The sequence below is a fragment of the Lampetra fluviatilis genome, chromosome 69, assembly GCF_964198595.1.
Source record: "Lampetra fluviatilis chromosome 69, kcLamFluv1.1, whole genome shotgun sequence".
Lineage (NCBI taxonomy): Eukaryota > Metazoa > Chordata > Hyperoartia > Petromyzontiformes > Petromyzontidae > Lampetra > Lampetra fluviatilis.
The window spans coordinates 3,496,117-3,508,273 of NC_136343.1; the positions used below are offsets into that span (position 1 = coordinate 3,496,117).

A 12,157-nucleotide genomic window follows, 5' to 3' on the forward strand; every position below is an offset into this window, starting at 1 on the left:
CCAGGCAGCTTCCTCACCATGTTAGACAGTCTAATTAAAGAATGGTGCTCGACTAATTTGCATTGAGACTTTAGCTTCCAAACCAGAGCTGGTCGTGAACACATTAACCAAGTATGGGAGCTCCTCCACCACCTGTAGAACTGCCTGATAACTCATTAAGAGGCGGGCGGAATGTTTGATGACATGAAATACCCAGGCAGGTGCTTTATTTTTTTGGAGCATATGTAAGGCTCTTCCTCATGATGAAATTCTCCAGGTACAGAACAAGAGTCCCTAACTCAATCGCATTGAGTATCCATTACCAGATCATCAACATACATAACACGGTTTACCATCAAGAAACGATCCATTAACTATAACCAGCCATCGATTAGCCTCTCATTGTAACTGTACCAAATGCATTTTTGTAGGTTATGGAAGAGTTAGGTTCCCAGGAACGATCCGTAACCCGAATATCCCATGTCGGAAACTGAACAATTTCCCCCCAAAATCAAGACTAAATCCCATTTCTATCGCGACCTGTATCGTATTGCTGTACATACGTTATGCACTTCCTATGATTCTTTCATTTCATAGAATATCGATCCTAATACTACCCATGATTAAACTAATGCAATATATACTTATACAATTATTTATGAACACCATGAGACATTATAATATTAATTGTTAACAGAAAACAGTGACTTCTGAATATTCGTTTACCGGAAAATAGGCTAGGCCTAGACCTCTCCGATGGCTGTTGACCGAGAACATAAGCAATCAAAGTGTAATTGTGTTAAATAAAGTACATAACGTAAATAACTTATGAAATAAACTTCAAATGAAAACTATAAAGAGAAACATGGGAAAAACAAGATAGTTCTAAGCACAGAAAAACAAAATTATGTAATTCTACAAAGAAAAAGAATTAGGTAATGCTACAAAACAATTTCATTTAGCTGAATCTTTTCCAGTCATTATTGCAATGCAATTAAAAGTGAGATTCCACTTAAAGTTACGAACGGCTATACACCACCGCCTTGGGGAAGATGCTGTCTGCCTTACGCCTTGCTCCGTGGTATTCATCTACAACCTCAACGCGCTGGACTACTTACACTTAAGTAACTAAGGCAAACATTTCCGCATGTAGATATTTTATTTACATAATTTATGGGAGCATTTCCGTAAGGTTGGATTTCCATAAGTCGGGTCTTCCGCGACCCGGGGACTAACCGTAATGTATGTGGCCAGAGGGAATTCCTGTCACACGCCACCTTGAACAGGAAACGGCTCCAAATCCTTGTCACGCAGCATTTGCCAGGCCTGCCCAAAATCATAAAAATCCTTAACGAATGTGAGCAGAGGGGCAGCGATATCGAAAACAAGGAACAACCAAAAGCCAAAGACTCTTCATGGTACTTAGGCCTTGATTCCATCAATAAAGCAGAGATCTAGTTTCTGATTAAAAAAAAATCGATACATTTTTGCTGTCGCAGATGAACAGAAAATACAGGAGACCTTTAGATATCACGGAGTTTACGTTCTTGAAACGTGCCAAGAAAGCCAAAACGGCGACATTCAATACTTAAGCCTTACCTAAACAATGGGGTTAGGTAAACGGCAACCAAAAATACGCATCACAATTGAATTAAGCACTGTACTACATGCCACCTTAAATAAAAACAAAACAATTGAAATAAACAAGAAGAAACTCTATAGAAAAAAACATTCCAAGACAATAAATAGGATTATACATACTGAATACTCAACTTACAATGATGACGATGTGTGTACGTGAGTGGAGAGTGGTAGTGCTTCGGTTAGCGTGCTACGATATGAACCCAGCGACCAAAGTTCAATTTCCGCTCACGCCCAAAACCATGACGATTATCTGAATTGGCCCTGGGCCTTCCCAGGTCGACTCAACCTCAAATAAGTACCTGGTGTGTTGTGGAAACATCGCCACTGGGGAGACAAAGGCAGCCAGGAATGGTGCTCGTAACCTATCCCCTTTGTGTGCCGTGCCGACCTTTATAGGTGCTACTTGCGAATAGCACTTGCCCTAACAGTCTGTTAAGGCTAAACGCTTGCATGGCAAAGGTTGAGGTGCCACCGATTTCTTCGCGTTCCTCACCCACCCCGCCCTCCTTCCCAGAACAGTATACCCACGTAAGTGTAAATTGGTATGCAAAGAGGTTTCCCGTGATAGGTCGAAGCTGCAAAAAATAAACCCATTATATTCAAGGATCTACTATATGACATTTGTGCAGAACTGCCCTGGCCTGAAACTACAAAGGGGCTTTGCAAGCTTCTTATCTGCCGGTCTGGCAAGCTGAATATTCATTATCTGCCAATCAGTGTGGTCGAGCATTAGATCTTCGTCCAATTCAGCAGAGATCATCGTTTAGTCCATGTTGTTGTAATAATGATCTGTATTGCAACCTGTGTAAAATTACCACCCTCTCTAAGCACCTTCCTTTGGAAGTCCATGTTGTCCTGAACTAAAACTGCTCTTAATACTCTGAGTTGTCCAAGCCGTGTAAATGTCACCAATCACAGTATTCTGGGTTCACACTTTGTCACCAGAAGGTGCACCAGCCAACCACTGGCCGAGTGTGGTCACTTCCTGGAATATTTAAGGCATAGCAAAAGCAACAAATACATATCCACAAACACACACATTAAAATACACAAACCCGTGTGTTAGCTACCCAACACGTTAACACACTCCCAAAACACGCTATACAAAACCAGTAATACTAACAGAGGCTAAAAATGCAAATAAAACAACAAAGGAAAGTGTTAACTTACACTCGCAGTCAAATAAAATACATTAACACACATGAGCATATTCCAATGCACACAAATACACACAGTTACCCGCAACAGACCCCCAATATAACCTTAACAATAAGTTCAAGAGTGGGTGTATGGCCAGCACCACACCCGAACGCTTTTGTTTCCCCAGTGGCGATGTTTACACACTGCACCAGGAACTCATTTGAGGCCGAGTCGATCTAGGGGAGGCCCAAGTCTGGTTCAGATAGTCACTGGTGTTGGTGGTGGTGAGTGGGAATCGAACTCGTGTTGCTTGGTTCGTAGCACAGCGCGCTATATGTTACCTTATCGCACACAACAACAGCCACCATTCGCCACGAAGTGAGCTATACCAGTGTAGAGGTGTAATTGTAAAGATGTATGGGCACGGATGGGTAACAAACACAAGGAGCGTGGTTAGGGCCGTACACAGAGGAGGTGCTCACACCGACGTCCGCACCTGCATCCCCCACGGCCCCCCCCCCCCCCCCGGGGGCTGATTGCTATAAAAGGTGGTGAGCCGGAGGGCTCGAGGTCGAGTGTTAGCTTTAACCAGCGAAGAGTGAAGACCAGCTAGAATAGGCCCCGGAGCTCCCCTGGCTCGCTGTCCTTGTCAGGACCGACCAGGGCAAGCCGGTGGCGTGGCCCCGAGAGCCCAGACTGACGTTCTTATAAGAGCCGGTCTGGAGACTCCGGGTGCCGGGATCCCAGCTTGACCAGGGCTGGGATAGGTAGCCTCCCCTAGCTCCGTAGTGGAGGACCCGGACGTAAATTAGCGGGGTTAGACATTGGGTTCTCCCTGTTAGACGGGTGAAGGGGCCGATACCCCTTCAAGTGCTGTGTATTCCCGTCGCTGTACATAAGTTGGTATTAATAAATAAGTGTGCCTCCAACTACGTCGTCCGAGCCTCCTGCAACTTACTACATCTGGGGTCAGAAGTGATCGTTCAACGATGGACACACGAGGGACGACTCGTACCAGGGGGCCGGAGATGGAGGACACCTCGGCTGACTCGGCACCAGAGATGGCCGAAGTCGGATCCGAGCAGCCGGGGCCGAGTACACCCGCGCCGCAACGACAGGAAGGGTGGGGAGCGTCGGCCGAGGGACTTCGGCTGGCTCACTCCCGCCTGGCGGAGCTGCTCTACGCTGCGGCCACCACGTTGGAGGAGATCACGCGGCTGGGGGCTGGAGAAGCTGCACAGGACGACGGCGGCCGACGCGCAGCGCCGTTTCCCGCCACCCCGACGCGGCTCGCAGTCAAATTTCCCGCCATCGCTACAGTGGGAGCAGAGGGCGGGGCTGGCCCGCGTCAGGTGACCGCCGAGGGCCAAGCAGAAGCCGCGACGTCATCAACACCGGCCAGCGCGTCGCCAACGGAGCGACCGGCGATGCCATATGCGCAGCCCGCCCACACTGTCCCGAGTGCCGGGAACGACGGAGCGCGATCCACGACCACGGTCGTCGCGTTACAGCAGCGACTACCGCCTCTCAAAGAGTTCGTGGGCGCGGACGGGGACAGGGGTGGCTTCAAGAGACGGTTCCTCGCTCATCAGTAGATGGCGAATTGGACGGACAGCGAAGCACTACGCGCGCTGCCGGCGATGCTGGACAACGACGCCCTGGCTACCCTTACCTCGGCGCTTAAGGAAAAGCGCGCCACGCTGCAGTTGGCGCTGCAGCTTCTGTCCGCTGTTTACGGCCCGCCTTCGGACTGCAGGCAGCTGTTCCACGATCGCCATCGGGGCGCCAATGAATCGCCTCTGGCTTTCCGGACGGCTCTCCTGGCCCTGGCGAAGGCAGCTTTTCCGCGGATGGACGAGGAGGGAGTGGACGCCATGGTGGCGGAAAAGCTGTTGCTACTCGCGGACGAGCTGGACGTCGCCGTCTTGGCACAAGACGACACAGAGATGTCTTCCTTGCTGGTCGCGCGCCACATCCACGCGTGCTTGCGGTCCCTGCGTCGCAAGGCCGGCAAGGGGGTGGCCGGCCATGCCATGGCGGCTACCACCCTCCCATCGGAGGAGGTCTGCAGGGTGGAGCGGCGGGGGGAGTGGAGATCTGCGGGACCACAGGCTCGGAACGGACCGAGCCGCCAGGAGCAGCCCAGGTCATCTGGGGCACTCACACGCTGCTACAACTGTGGCCTTTAAGGCCACGTGGCTTCAGGATGCCGGGCTCCTCGACAGCGCGGAGCGACACCTCGTCCGGACGCCGCGCCGCCTCCACCCAAGCTCCAGCAGAGAAATACGGCGAGTTGTGGCACCTCACAAGTTTGGACCATGCACACATCTGTCACACACTCACTCGCTGAAACAAACAGGGCTCGAAAATCGCCGGGCGTTGCGTCGGAATGTTCTGAAACGCGGCGAGCGCTCCAACCGGGCCAGTGGTCGGAGCTCGCCCATCGTGCATCGTGTCGGTCGTGGTCGGTCACATTGATGGGGTTGAGGTGCGTATTTTAATTGACACGGGAGCATCGACGACCATTATATCTGATTTGATTTATAATATCCTTCCCGTTCAAAGCCGTCCTTTGCTCCCCGTTAATGTGCCATGCTATGCTGCTAACGGGGGCTCGCTGGGCATCATTGGGCAGATCCGCGCGAAAATTTGCATTGGGGACATCAAATTATCCGGGCCGGTATTGGTTTCCTCCTCGCTGGCGGTTCCGTGCCTGTTGGGGACGGATTTCTTGGCCAAAATGCCTATCCATATATTGATCGACCAGGGGTGCATCAAACTCCCGTCGGGCCGACGTGTAATGTTTTTGTCTTCCTCCGCCGCAGAGCGTCGGGCATTTGCGACGGTGCAGGCGCTCGTGGCAAGGACTGTACGCGTACCCCCAGGAGCTCAGATGCTCGTCCCTCTTAGGTTGCGTCGGCCGTTTGCTAAGGGGGTTGCGGATCGGGGGGTCTTGTTGGGACCATCTCGAGCCGGGGTCAATGGACCCGATTTGCTAGCGGCTCAGACCATGGTAAAAGGGGATGGGGACCCCTTCATTGCAGTCCTTAATGTGGGATTGCGTACGGCCGAGGTTCCTCAAGGGACCGTGCTTGCACACGCGACGCCGGCACCCTGTGAGGAACCGCTCGTGGGTCAGGTAAGCACCGATCCTCCGTCACGACCGCATTCGGACCGTGATGACGGATGGCTGGATGCGCTTTGCGCGGGATCAGTGGACCTGTCCGACTCACAGCGTGAGAGGCTGCGAGTTCTCCTGAAAGAGTTTGCCGACGTTTTTAGTCAACACAAATTTGATATTGGTTGTACTAAATTGCTGCGACACCACAGTGACACGGGTGACAGCGCGCCAATCCGCCAAAATCCCTTTCGGTTGAGTCCCGCCGAAAAGGATCATGTCAAATCGGCCGTTGACAACATGCTAGCCGCCGATATCATATCCCCGTCCAACAGCCCTTGGGGCGCACCGATCGTTTTAGTAAAAAAACACGACGGCTCACTGCGGTTTTGTGTCGACTTTCGGCGGTTGAACAAAATTTCAGTAGCCGACGCGTACCCGCTTCCTCGAATGGATGAGTCGCTTGATGCCTTGGAGGGGGCGCGATTCTTTTCCACCCTGGATTTACTTTCTGGATTCTGGCAGCTTCCTCTGGATGACGAATCTAAACCTAAGACTGCTTTCCGTACACCGCATGGCCTTTTCCAATTTAACCGCTTGCCGATGGGGTTACATTCTGCGCCGGCAACTTTTCAGCGGTTAATGGAACTGGTCTTGGCGGGCTTGCAATGGGATTCGTGTTTAATTTACTTGGACGATGTCATTGTCTTTAGCAAAACATTCGATAAACACCTCCAGAGGTTGCGTGCTGTTTTCCTCAAAATGCGGGCTGCCAATTTGAAATTTAAACCGCAAAAGTGCCATTTGCTCCGCGAATCGGTGCGGTATTTGGGTCATATTGTTGGACGCTCGGGGATATCCACTGATCCCGCCAAAACGAAATGTGTCAGCTCCTGGCCGACTCCCACCTCAGTGGGGGAGGTCAGGAGTTTCATTGGGTTCGCGTCGTACTACCGACGGTTTGTGGCTGACTTCGCTAAAATCGCGAAACCCTTGCATGCCTTGACGTCCAAGGGAGTCAAGTTTCGTTGGGGACCGCAAGAGGAGGCTGCTTTTCGCTCCCTCCGGGATGCCCTGGTAGGGGCTCCGCCGTTGAATTATCCCGATTTCTCACAACCCTTCTTGCTCGATACAGACGCAAGTAACACGGGCATTGGGGGCGTGCTGTCGCAGCTCATTGGTGGCGTAGAACATGTGGTGGCTTACGGTAGTCGGGTGTTGTCTCCGGCTGAACAACGGTACTGCGTTACCCGTCGAGAACTATTGCCGATCGTTTATTTCATTCAGCAGTACCGCCCATATCTGTACGGTCGACGTTTCACCGTCCGTACAGATCATGCGGCGCTGCAGTACGCCTTGCGGATTCAACAACCATCGGGACAGTTGTCTCGATGGTTGGAGATTCTCCAAGACTACGATTTTGTCACCACATATCGTAAGGGCGTCCACCACACGAACGCTGACGCTCTGTCGCGGTTGCCGCCCACTTCAGAGTGCGCTTGCCTCTTGGGTTCGGGGCGTTGTAGGCCTCCGAACGTGATTGCTAATTCGGTCCTTGTGGCCGCCGCCGATGGGCCTTCAACTTTGGGTCCTATCGAGCAAGAAGGGAGGGATTCCTTGCTGGGGTTGTCCGTTGCGGAGTGGGGACGCCTCCAAATGGAGGACACCTCCCTCCTCGCTTTGCGCCGTCGCATCGGGGGGGTTGGTCAGGGGGCGGCGAACGTTGACTCGTGGGGGTTGTTCCAGGGGCTTTTAATGCACTGGGATGGGAGATCCCGCCGCCAACAGCTGGTGGTGCCTTCAGCATTGAGGGGTAAAGTGGTGTGGGCTGCGCATGAGCGGCTCCTTCACCTGGGGACACACAAGACCCTTGCCATGCTCCAGCTCGATTTCTTCTGGCCGGGCATGGCAAAGGACGTGGGGGATCTCCTGGGGTCGTGCACTCAATGCGTGCAGCGGAAGCCACCAGCGAGGGGGTCCAACCCTCCGCTGCAGTCGATAAAGGTTTCTCGGATTAACGAGCTCGTTGCACTGGATATTTTCGGGCCATTTCCCGCTACACCCAGGGGAAATAGGTACTTATTGACAGGGGTCAAATACTTTCACGAGATGGCCCATGGCCTGGCCCATGGCCTGGCCCCTGGCCAACCAGTCGGCAGCAGCCGTCGCAGAGGCCTTTGTCCAGGGCTACGTCCTCGACAAAGGTGCTCCGGAACGGCTTCTGACCGACCAGGGTAAAACATTTTCGAGGAAACTCCTCCGCGAGGTGTGCGACCTCTTGGGTACAGAGAAGATTCGAACCTCCCCATATCACCCGCAAACTGACGGGATGGTGGAACGGCTGCATCGGACTATCACGTCCATGCTGTCCCAGCAGGTATCGGAATCCCAGACCGATTGGGACCTTCACATTGCGGGTGTTTTGCAAGCCTACAGGATGGCTCCCCATGCGGCCACCGGATTTTCACCTTTCTTCTTAATGTATGGCCGCGAGGCTAACCCGCCTGTGGCGACTCAGCTGAAGCTCTCGACGCCGCAGGCAAACTCAAAATTGTCCGACCACGTTAAATTTAACATCGGGAAATTAACGGAGGCGCGGGAAGCGGCCATGCAAAATTCTGAACTCCGCCAAAGGGCGAATGAGAGGCTTAGGCTGGGGCGGGCACATGTGCTCCAATGGAAACCGGGGGACAGGGCATGGTTGCACTGTCCCCAGGTGCCACTGGCGACCTCGTCGAAGCTGGTGCGGCCGTGGCGGGGGCCCGTGAAGGTCATACAGGTCTTGCGGCCGCAATGTGTACGCGTCAAGTGGGGGAAGCGTCGTTGGTACATGCACCCCTCCAGATTGAAACCGTTCATTACGCCGCCCCGTGTTCCTCACACACACACGCGTGGCCAAACGTGTGAGGGGTCCGCCGACTCCCCGACTTCGCTGCTTTCGCCTAACCTGACACCGACTGTTCCACCTCCAGGTGCACCAGGAGTGACGTGCCCACGACCGCCAACCCCTCCCGGGGGGATCGGGGGTCGCTCAGCAGTGAAGCCAGACACTCTCACACCCGGACTGTCGACACCCGCCACTGGGCAAGCCGGGGTTGCCCCTTGTGACGGGCCCGCCGCAAGAACGCGCGTCAAAACGCGCAGACTTTTGTGAGGTCGGCCGTTGGGAGGCCCTTGCGGAAGGGGGGGGGGGGCGTCCTGGGTACGTGTATATATGTTGGTTTTACGGGATGGGGTATTTATTCAGGGGGGGTGCGTCGGGTTATTTTTCTCTTTCCTGTTGTTAATGTTGTTGTTGTTCTTGTTAAAATTACGCGAGGCACACACGGATTTGGGGGGGATGCACCTTTATTGTGATTTTGTTGCAGCCGGGGACGGCTGCGGGCTGTACAGGGGGGGTAATGTAGAGGTGTAATTGTAAAGATGTATGGGCACGGATGGGTAACAAACACAAGGGGCGTGGTTAGGGCCGTACACAGAGGAGGTGCTCACACCGACGTCCGCACCTGCATCCCCCACGGCCCCCCACCCGCCCCCCCCCCGGGGGCCGATTGCTATAAAAGGTGGTGAGCCGGAGGGCTCGAGGTCGAGTGTTAGCTTTAACCAGCGAAGAGTGAAGACCAGCTAGAATAGGCCCCGGAGCTCCCCTGGCTCGCTGTCCTTGTCAGGACCGACCAGGGCAAGCCGGTGGCGTGGCCCCGAGAGCCCAGACTGACGTTCTTATAAGAGCCGGTCTGGAGACTCCGGGTGCCGGGATCCCAGCTTGACCAGGGCTGGGATAGGTAGCCTCCCCTAGCTCCGTAGTGGAGGACCCGGACGTAAATTAGCGGGGTTAGACATTGGGTTCTCCCTGTTAGACGGGTGAAGGGGCCGATACCCCTTCAAGTGCTGTGTATTCCCGTCGCTGTACATAAGTTGGTATTAATAAATAAGTGTGCCTCCAACTACGTCGTCCGAGCCTCCTGCAACTTACTACACCAGTATGAGTGCAAGGGAACCCACACCGACTGCAGAAGCTACCGGTCAAACTGCCTCCTCTCCCAGTTCCAGAGAGGATTTTGCCCACGCATTGCAAATGTCACCAATCACAATATTCCGGGTTCACCACTCTGGCAAACTGTAGCGGCCACTGTGATTAGTAAGACAATCAGAGTTTTTGAATATATTTAAGTCTGTCTTTAAAACTCACCTCTGTAAACTGGTCTTCAATCTCCGCCTAGTTTCGCCGATTACCTGAGCGAGTGGTTGAGTGATTGCATCACCGAGTGGGTGAGGAGGTGACTGATTGCGTAGGGAGTGGGTCATCCAGTGAGTTAGTGATTGAGTTAGTGGGTAAATGATGCTTTACCCGCACTCGAGTTCTGGCTGTTTACCCTGCAGCGTGTGTATATTTTGTACTTTTGATACACGGCACGGACTGGTGGGATCCACGGATAAATTGCAGCACTTTACAAATGCTAATTGTATTATGAATATTGCAGGGATATTATACACACCAACATGCACCAGATGCTTATATATAGATGTTAAAGTAATTTTTTCTCACGTTATTTTTCACGAATAGGCCAGTGTGTACTGGCGTCATGGTTGAAATGTATGATGATACAACTATTTGATGAAAGAAAAGGCTTGAACCATTTCGACAATGAGACAGGTGTTAAGATCAGAATCTTTAAAATCAGAATCCGTCTTATGGAGGAATGTCAGATGTCCAGTTGGGGCGGGTGAGAAAATTACAAAAACGAAAATGGTTGGTTACGTACGGTGTGAAAGAAGGTCAACTGACATACAAAAAACGATAGGAGTGCAAAATAGATTAAAGGTAACCAATTCACACAAAAATGTATAGAAATGAATAAAGCACAAAATTAAGTCTGCATTAACCACACATTCTTGTGGTATATTTTACCACAAACATCAAGTCTGTATTTACCACATGATATATTTATTTACAAGGCGATTTTTCCGTCGAGTTGCTCTTTATTTGACTTGTTATTAAACCATTGAACTATCCGAAAAATCTGCGACGTGAATCTGATTGTCTGTGAGTCTGTAGGTCTATGTGTGAGTCTATGGGACTGTGCGAGTCTGGGTCACGTATAGTTTTTTAGCATCTCAATGCTGCCATCTATAACCTCATTTAAACTGGCTATTTTCGATTTAAAGCTTTCGTGACTGCAGTGATTCATCTTCTTGGTTTTTTCGGTAGTCACGTAGAAGGAAAATAATAAAATAATAAAACATAATAAAATAATTCTCACGACGTTTCGGCCACAACGCAAGCAGCCGTCTTCAGGTGGAGAACAGGTCTGTCGAGAAGGCAGACACACTTTGAGTCTCTTTACTTCAGTTCAGGAGCGTCCTGCCGAGTTGGTTTGGCAGTCGGGGGGAGGGGCGATGCTTATTCGCGTATTCCAGATTGAGTAAACTGGAGGCATTTGTTCAGCATTGCAATATTTGGACGATACCAGTCCAGAAGTGTATTTCAGGGTCTGAATAAGTTTGTTTCCCGAGTGAAGTCCATTGAACTAAGAAGCTTATTTTTAAGGGCGACTGAGCCGGCAGACATCAAGCTCACTCACTGGCCCACTCACTCATCCGTCCACTCATCTCCTCATCCACCCTCCCACCCACCCACTCTAGAACTCTCTCACTCATCCATCCACTCGCCCACACAAGCACAGTCACCTAATCACACACTTTCTTACCCTCGCACTCACCCACACTCATTGGCCACTCACCCACCCAATAACAATCAGGCGATGGCAGGAGGCAAGGCCAGCATGGCTAGGCCACACTTTGTAACGTTCCAACCTGGACATCGATTCCATACTCGCTGCTACACTCAGTGATATCCCGAGGAGAACAATAGAAGAAGCGAGGCTGCACCTCAATAAACAAAAACCACCACCAAAAACCACGACCACTACCACGATGTGAACTTCTCACCTCAGATCTCAGTTGAATGGCGAGCAGCTTTTCGGGATTTCCTGACGTCACGCGGCGGGGGAGATGACATTACGTCACTAGCGAGTTTACCCCCTCCCACTGAATAAATTATGTTCATGATTTAGGCCCTGACATTGAGTCTTTGGGCGTGGCTGCTGAAGTGAACACAATGAACTCGCGACAGATTTAATGGTTAATGACATTTATGAAGCAGGCCCTTATTAATGGGAGTGATTGCGCGTGGCTTTGCCTAAATTATGATTTTACTGGTTACATGACGTCACTAGCGGGGTACACACCCCCTAGCGTCTCGCCACGATGACGTAA

The 12,157-nt window shown here is 51.7% G+C and overlaps 1 protein-coding gene across 3 annotated transcripts in view; it reads right to left on the reverse strand.

Annotated features, from left to right (window-relative positions):
- LOC144952710 (uncharacterized) overlaps nucleotides 1-12,000 on the reverse strand; it is a 52,972-nt gene extending 40,972 nt beyond the window's left edge. For 2 of the 3 annotated variants that reach the window (XM_078883196.1, XM_078883194.1), the window contains exons 1-2: nucleotides 11,831-12,000; nucleotides 1,216-1,305 (exon numbers count right to left, since the gene is read on the reverse strand). The gene's annotated coding sequence lies outside the window, so the exon portion shown is untranslated. The remainder of the gene's footprint in view (nucleotides 1-1,215; nucleotides 1,306-11,830) is intronic. The other variant, XM_078883195.1, reaches the window with a different exon arrangement.
- Nucleotides 12,001-12,157: the final 157 nt, after the last annotated feature.